Genomic DNA, 7,161 nt, shown 5'->3' on the forward strand with positions numbered 1-7,161 from the left:
AAGATCCTCTGGGACTATGGTATTAGAACAGATAGGGTGATACGTGCAAATAGACCAGACGTGACGTTGATTGACAAAATCAAGAACAAAGTATCACACATTGATGGGACACCAGAGTTGAAGAGAAAGAAAGGGAAAAATGGGAAAAAAGGGTAAGTATCAAGACCTGAAAAAATAGAAATAAGAAGGATATGGGATATGCCAGTAGAAATTGTACCCATAATCATAGGAACACTAGGCACGATCCCAAGATCCTTGAAAGGAATCTGGAAAATCTAGAGGCTGAAGTAGCTCCAGGACTCATGCAGAAGAGTGATCCTAGAAACGGCGCACATAGTAAGAAAAGTGATGGGACTCCTAAGGAGGCAGGATGCAACCCGGAACCCCACACTATAAATACCACCCAGTCAGAGGACTGTGATAGAGCAAAAAAATAAATAAAAAATAAAAAAAATAATAACAATAATAATGTTCTAAAGGGTCCACAATAATAAAAAGTGTTATGAGTCCATGTGCAATTTATAACATTTTACACAAAGCTTTCGAACCCTTCTCTGGGTTCATCTACAGTCCAAATGAACAATTAGTTACAACATGTAGTGAGGTGATTTTAAAAACAAGAGTCGTTGAAGATCATTGACACCGGTTGTTAGCTCGTAAATGGACCAGGTGATGAAGAAAGAGAGCAGTTAACTCCAACTACTATGAGATTCAGGGCCTCTGTAGCACAAATTTTTTTGCAATAACTTTTTATCTATGCATTTCATAAATATAACGCTTATTCAGAATACATATTTTATCCACACATAAAATTTTGACTGTGTTCTGCATTACGTAAGTTGAATAAATTTGGTACTTATAATGTTAAAAGTGTACTTTTTTTTTTTGAAGACTGGCCAACTTACTCAGAGAAAAGGTTTCGAACGCACTCGTTACGTAACTTATGACAGCATTTCTTCCCTCTTTCTCGATGGATGATTGGCTATACGTAACGAAGGCTAAACCTCTGGCAACAATGACGTACAAATTTAAATACAAGCAAAGCAGTACACCTTTATGAACTCTGGAACCTCTCCACTGATAATTGTCGTAATGAACAAACCAACAAATATATTAATGAATACAAAAACATTTCGATTATTAGTCTAACTCCCAAAATAAGTTTCCTAAGAAATTACAGTCTGCTTTATAGGTCACAATCAGATTGACAAGATGTAGGGAATAGTTGGTTATTATCAAAGACATAGTAGACAAGCTTGATTTGATAACTGTTATATCCAATGTCAAGCAATTTTTATTTATTGGCTATCTACCTATTTACTGTAAAAAAAAAATAGCCGATACCGTATATTGGCTTAAACCTTCACCAATAATTATCGTCAGAATGATGACTTCATGAGGCTCCACCCACTTTCGCCTCGTTATAATTCAGGATAACACTGAAGGCTACCATGGGCATTGTTGGATTAGAAAACTTAAACTTCTGGTTATAAAAACTAATTTCTCGAGTAGTTGTAAGAAGTGCAAAATGATCCTCAAGGATCCCAGCAGTTGGCCTAAACGTTTAATTCATGTATATTACTGCTATACTGTTGTGGCACTACTGCTACAGTAGTATTACTACGCTAGCAATGACACCCCACCCACATCTATGTATCGTTCCGCCATTCATAAAGTCTTTGGGTTTCAGAGCCGATGGATTTTCTGTCTGGTGGATGGGCGGGGCAACATTTCGTCAAAAGGTTTGTTTACCTGCTTACGTAATGAATGTTTTTCGACTCTTGGCTCGTAATCATTGGCCATGGCGTCGGCTAGATCATTTTTACTCTATAAAAATTAAAACTATCGGGTTTAGGTTATTGATAATGCTGACAAAATTTGTGTGTGGTTGTAAAATATACATATGTCAACTTTCAGTTACATCCGATGCTTTGACAAGGAGCAAAGTCCAAAAAACCGTGTTATAGAGACCCTGAATCTCATAGTAGGAGATATCCTCTCCCCTATCAATCCTTCTGGCTGCAATTCTGTTGGATCTCCGCAAAGGTTGTTGCAACGTTGCAGGAAGTCCTTCATCCTGGGGCAGCGGTTACCTGGACAGGGAGAGGCAACGGCCGGTGTCAACGATCTTCAATGATTCTTGTTTTTAAATTTACCTCTGTACATGTTGTAACTAATTGTTCATTTGGATTGAAGATGAACCCAGGGAAGGGTTCGAAAGCTTTTTGTAAAATGTTAAAAAATGTACACGGACTCTTAACACTTTTTATTATTGTGGATCCTTTAGAACATTATATATACTCTCGTGATACAGAGTTTTTCAATAATAATAATAATAATAATAATAATAATAATAATAATAATAATAATAATAATAATAATTTCAAGTCAATGGCTACTGTGATGGGCTTGTTCCATATGAATAGAGTTCATAATAAATAATAATAATAAAATAATAATAATAATAATAATAATAATAATAATAATAATAATAATAATAATAATAATAATAATAATCCAAGATCCCAAAAAAAGGCATCTGGAAAACCTAGAGGCTGTAATAGCTCCGGGACTCATGCAGAAGAGTGTGCTCCTAGAAGAAGCACACATAGTAAAAAAAGTTATGGACTCCTGAGGAGGCAGGATACAACCCGGAACCCCCAACACTATAAATACCATCCAATCGAATTGGAGGACTACGATAGACGAAAAAAAACAAACAATAATAAATAATAATAATAATAATAATAATAATAATAAAATATAATAATAATAATAATAAAATAATAATAATAATAATAATAATAAAATAATAATAATAACAGGCAAAGGAATACAAATCTTAGTAAGTCACAGAAGACATCTGGACAAATCTTCCAGGACTAGAATCGAATGGCTTACTGACAAGTAGATCTTTACAACGAAGTGGCATGTACCTTATCAGATTCCCACCGCCCCTTAAAAAAAAAAAGGGAGGGGGGGGGGCTTATTGATCAAACCTCTGGTATACTGGAATTCGAGAAGCGCTTCAGGGCTTCCCGAGTGAAAGGTGATATTGCTGGGGTCAATGACGCTACAAAATTACATGAACGAGGGAAGATAAAAGACAAGAAATTATCATACCAGGCTATATTATCTCTAGTTCTATTTACGATGAAATCAGGCTTTGCGACATCGTCCTATTCACTTAACAAATTTGAATTTGATGATAAAATGTCTTATATAATTTTTACAGTTATTTTAGCTTGTTCCACAAATTTATTGTTGAAAAGATTGTGCAATTCGAATCTCAAACGTTCAAGCGGAGATGCAATGATATACTACCCAATAAAAAGAACATCTCGTACTTTAATTATTTATCTAAATTCTATCAATTCATTAAGAGAATAATTTATTTTTTTCTAATAAATTAGCTTTTCTTTCTGTATTTCCTATTACCTTCTGTAATTGTTTACTTGAATGCACACCATGTATACTATATATACGTATATATGTATATATATATATATATATATATATATAATATATATATATATATATATATATATATACTATATGTGTGTGTATACGTATATGTAATATATATATATATATATATATATATATATATATATATATATATATATATATATATATATATATATATATATATATATATATATATATATATATATATATATATATATAGTATATATATATATATATATATATATATATATATATATATATCTCACAATTTAACAATAAGCTCACGTATCAGTCAGAAGTGAAAATCCTTGAAGGTATTTTTTTTTTTTTGTCTCCCTTTAACCGAGGTATAAAATAAATAACCACATGACCTTCCCCAGGGCATAACTGGTGTATCATCCTAGATTATCTTCGAGTGTCCAGTTACTGTCGAAGGATACGAACACCTGTTTATCCTGACCTGTCTACCTGCCTGCCTGCCGGGTCACTCAGGAGGCGCAGGAGGTGAGAGAGTATAAAGGCTGAGGAAGCGGAAGGAGTGAAGCATTCCTACAAGGATCTCCCTCCAGATAGGATATAACAACATGAAGGCCTCCATTCTCTGTGAGTCTGGTTCAGTTCATGGTATGACAATTGTTATAAAGAAAGATAAAGATATATAGATATATATATATATATATATATATATATATATATATATATATATATAAAATATATATATAATTTAAACTTAAGATAATATTAATCGTTATTATTATTATTATTATTATTATTATTATTATTATTTTATTATTATTATTATTATTATTATTATATGTAACAAGCCTAATGGGGCCATTGACTTAAAATTCAAGCTTCCAGAGAATATGGCGGTCTTTTAAAAGAAGCAACAAAAGGTTAGGAAATAAAGAGAGAAGAGATCAGCTATTAGAAAAGAAAGAAAGAAAGAAAAAGAAATAAATAAGCAGATTAAGAAATAAAGAGATAAAAAGAGAATAAATTAGCAGATATACAACGAGAATTGTATCATAATTGCTTCTACTCCTGGGCCATGATTCTACTTTGGGTCTTTGGTTTGAATAGAAAGATAGACAGTAGACTTTGATCATTTTGTTATTTGAGAAACTTGGAAATCGATAAAAGAAAATAATATTACTACTTTAATATTTATAAATATAAAAATCATATATGATACAAAATCACATGAACGCACACATATATATGTGTTTGTGTGTTTTTATGGTATGCATCTGAATAGTTTTTCATTTTTTTCTTTTTATGTATTTTTTTACAACGTATACCTATTTATTCCTTTAATAACAATTCGTTGTACTATTTTTCTTTCTGAACAGTGTTTGCTGTTACCGTTGCAACTGCACAGCCGCAGTTCAACGAGAGGCGTGAATTCAACACAGCCGTCCGACTTGCTGGTCCTGGATTCTTCCAGCAAGGAGGTTCTTTAGCCAGTCGATCATCCTTTAACAATAACTCCAACCAACAGCGACAGTCTTTCTCCACCTCTGGAAACAACAACTTCCAGGACCAAAACAATAACTTCCAGTCTGCCTCTTTTGGCAGTGACCGGAATTTAGGTAGTACTCAGTCTTTCCGAACAACAAAACCAGTTCAGAGTGTCAGTCTCAGCAAAATCAACAAAAATACTTTTGCTTCGAATTCCTTCCAGCAGAATAGAGGAAACCAATTCCAGTCTACCAACACCGACAATAATTTCCCCCAGAACCAATTCCAGAATTCTCAGGCCCAGCAAAATTCCCAGAACCAGTTCCAGACATCCTTTGAAAGGGACAATTCCAGGAACAGAATCACATTGCTGGAAAATGTTCAGCTAACTCCATCTACTCGCTTCCAGACTACTTCTGGACAGCAGCCATCTGGAATAGCTTTTTTGCAGTCTAACAGAAACCAGCAGAACTCAGGTGACCAATTCCAGGGGTCAAACTCTGCAAGCAACTTCCGTTCTAATGACAACAACAGATTCTCCACTGGAAGTCAGTCTCAGTCCAGTGCTCAGTTCAGATCCGGTTCCTCTTCCTCCAGTGAATTTGACCCCCCGGTGTTTTCGAACCCCTGAACCTTCCCTCTGGAGCCAGTGCCATCCTCGGAAGCATCTCCACTTCCTTCAGCTGCGTCGAGAGGCCTTATGGCTACTATGCTGACCAAGACAACTCCTGCCGTGTCTTCCACATCTGCAATCCTTATCTCTTCTCTGATGGAGAAGTTCAGACTTATCAGTACAGGTAAGCACCCCAGACATTTTTATTAGAAGTAGGGAACTTCAGGGATCAAACCTTTAGGTGAACTTTTACTTCAATGTCGTAATCAGAAAATTATGATTAAGGCAAGTTTTTTAAATGCTCATATCACGATTTTTTTTTCTTAAACGAATAAGTTATCTTAAAGTAAAAGGAGCGTTGAAACATGCGTTTTAAGCAAAAATAATCATTAAACAGACAAGAAACCTGAGGAAGTTGATACGTGTTCTATATTCAATCGCCAATTTTATTTTTGTATTCTGAAAAATGACCACTATTATGACATCTTCTGTGATATGCCATAGTAACTTGAGGGTTATCTGAATGCAATAGTATACCACTTTCTTTCACTTTCTGATGCTAATCTCATCCAGGTAGAATTCCAGTGGCTATTTAATATACCACATTATCTCTCTTTCTTTCATTCTAAAGCTTCATGTGCGGCGAGGGCACCATCTTTTGACCAGAACGAAATGACCTGCAAGGCAGAGTACGATGCAAACACCGTGCCAGGAAGCCCAGAACTTCTATTTCAGGAACGAAGAATTCGGTCTCCCTGAAGAGAAATCTCTTTAAGATGCCACGACAATACGATCCCTTGTGAACCTGATTTGTCATATACAAATTTGGATGGAGTCCTTCATTTACCTGAAAAAATTCTGGCAAAAAAAATATTTTGCATATCTAAAACATTTCATGTAAAATAAATGTCAGAATCAAATGGATATTTACGAACCTTTTGAATGATAAATATATCTTAAAGGAGCTTTGTATAATAAGATGCCAAATGAATTATCTATTGATGTCAATGACTCTCGTGGGCTTGTTCTATATGAAATAGAGTTCGTCTCCTGAATAATAATAATAATAATAAAATAATAATAATAATAATAATAATAATAATAATAATAATAATAAGATAATAATAATAATAAGAAGAAGAAGAAAAGAAGAAGAAGAAGAAGAAGAAGAAGAAGAAGAAGAAGAAGAAGAAGAAGAACCAGATATGTTCAAAAAACGATAGATGGAAATAACATCTCTCCCATATGCAGGAATGTCCGGCACTTGCACAGAACCAGTACAAAAAGACGCATGATTTCAGTGGCAAAAGTCCTCCACTGGAGCCTGTGCAAGAAAAACCAGCTACCTTGCAGTAATAAGTGGTACGAGCACCAACCTGAAGGAGTGATAGAAAACGATCAGGCAAAGATCCTCTGGGACTATGGTATCAGAACGGATAGGGTGATACGTGCAAATAGACCAGACATGACGTTGATTGACAAAATCAAGAAGAAAATATCACTCATTGATGTCGCAATACCATGGGACACCAGAGTTGAAGAAAAAGAAAGGGAAAAATGGATAAGTATCAAGACCTGAAAATAGAAATAAGAAGGAAATGGGATATGCCAGTAGAAAT

General features: G+C 34.4%; 1 long non-coding RNA gene across 1 annotated transcript; it reads left to right on the forward strand.

Moving 5' to 3' along the window:
* The first annotated feature begins 5,107 nt into the window (after positions 1-5,107).
* Positions 5,108-6,504, forward strand: LOC135211630 (uncharacterized). Its single transcript, XR_010313682.1, has 2 exons — positions 5,108-5,726; positions 6,174-6,504. It is a non-coding gene; the product is annotated as an uncharacterized LOC135211630 (long non-coding RNA).
* The last annotated feature ends 657 nt before the right edge of the window (positions 6,505-7,161 follow it).

The sequence above is a fragment of the Macrobrachium nipponense genome, chromosome 4 (assembly GCF_015104395.2).
Source record: "Macrobrachium nipponense isolate FS-2020 chromosome 4, ASM1510439v2, whole genome shotgun sequence".
Lineage (NCBI taxonomy): Eukaryota > Metazoa > Arthropoda > Malacostraca > Decapoda > Palaemonidae > Macrobrachium > Macrobrachium nipponense.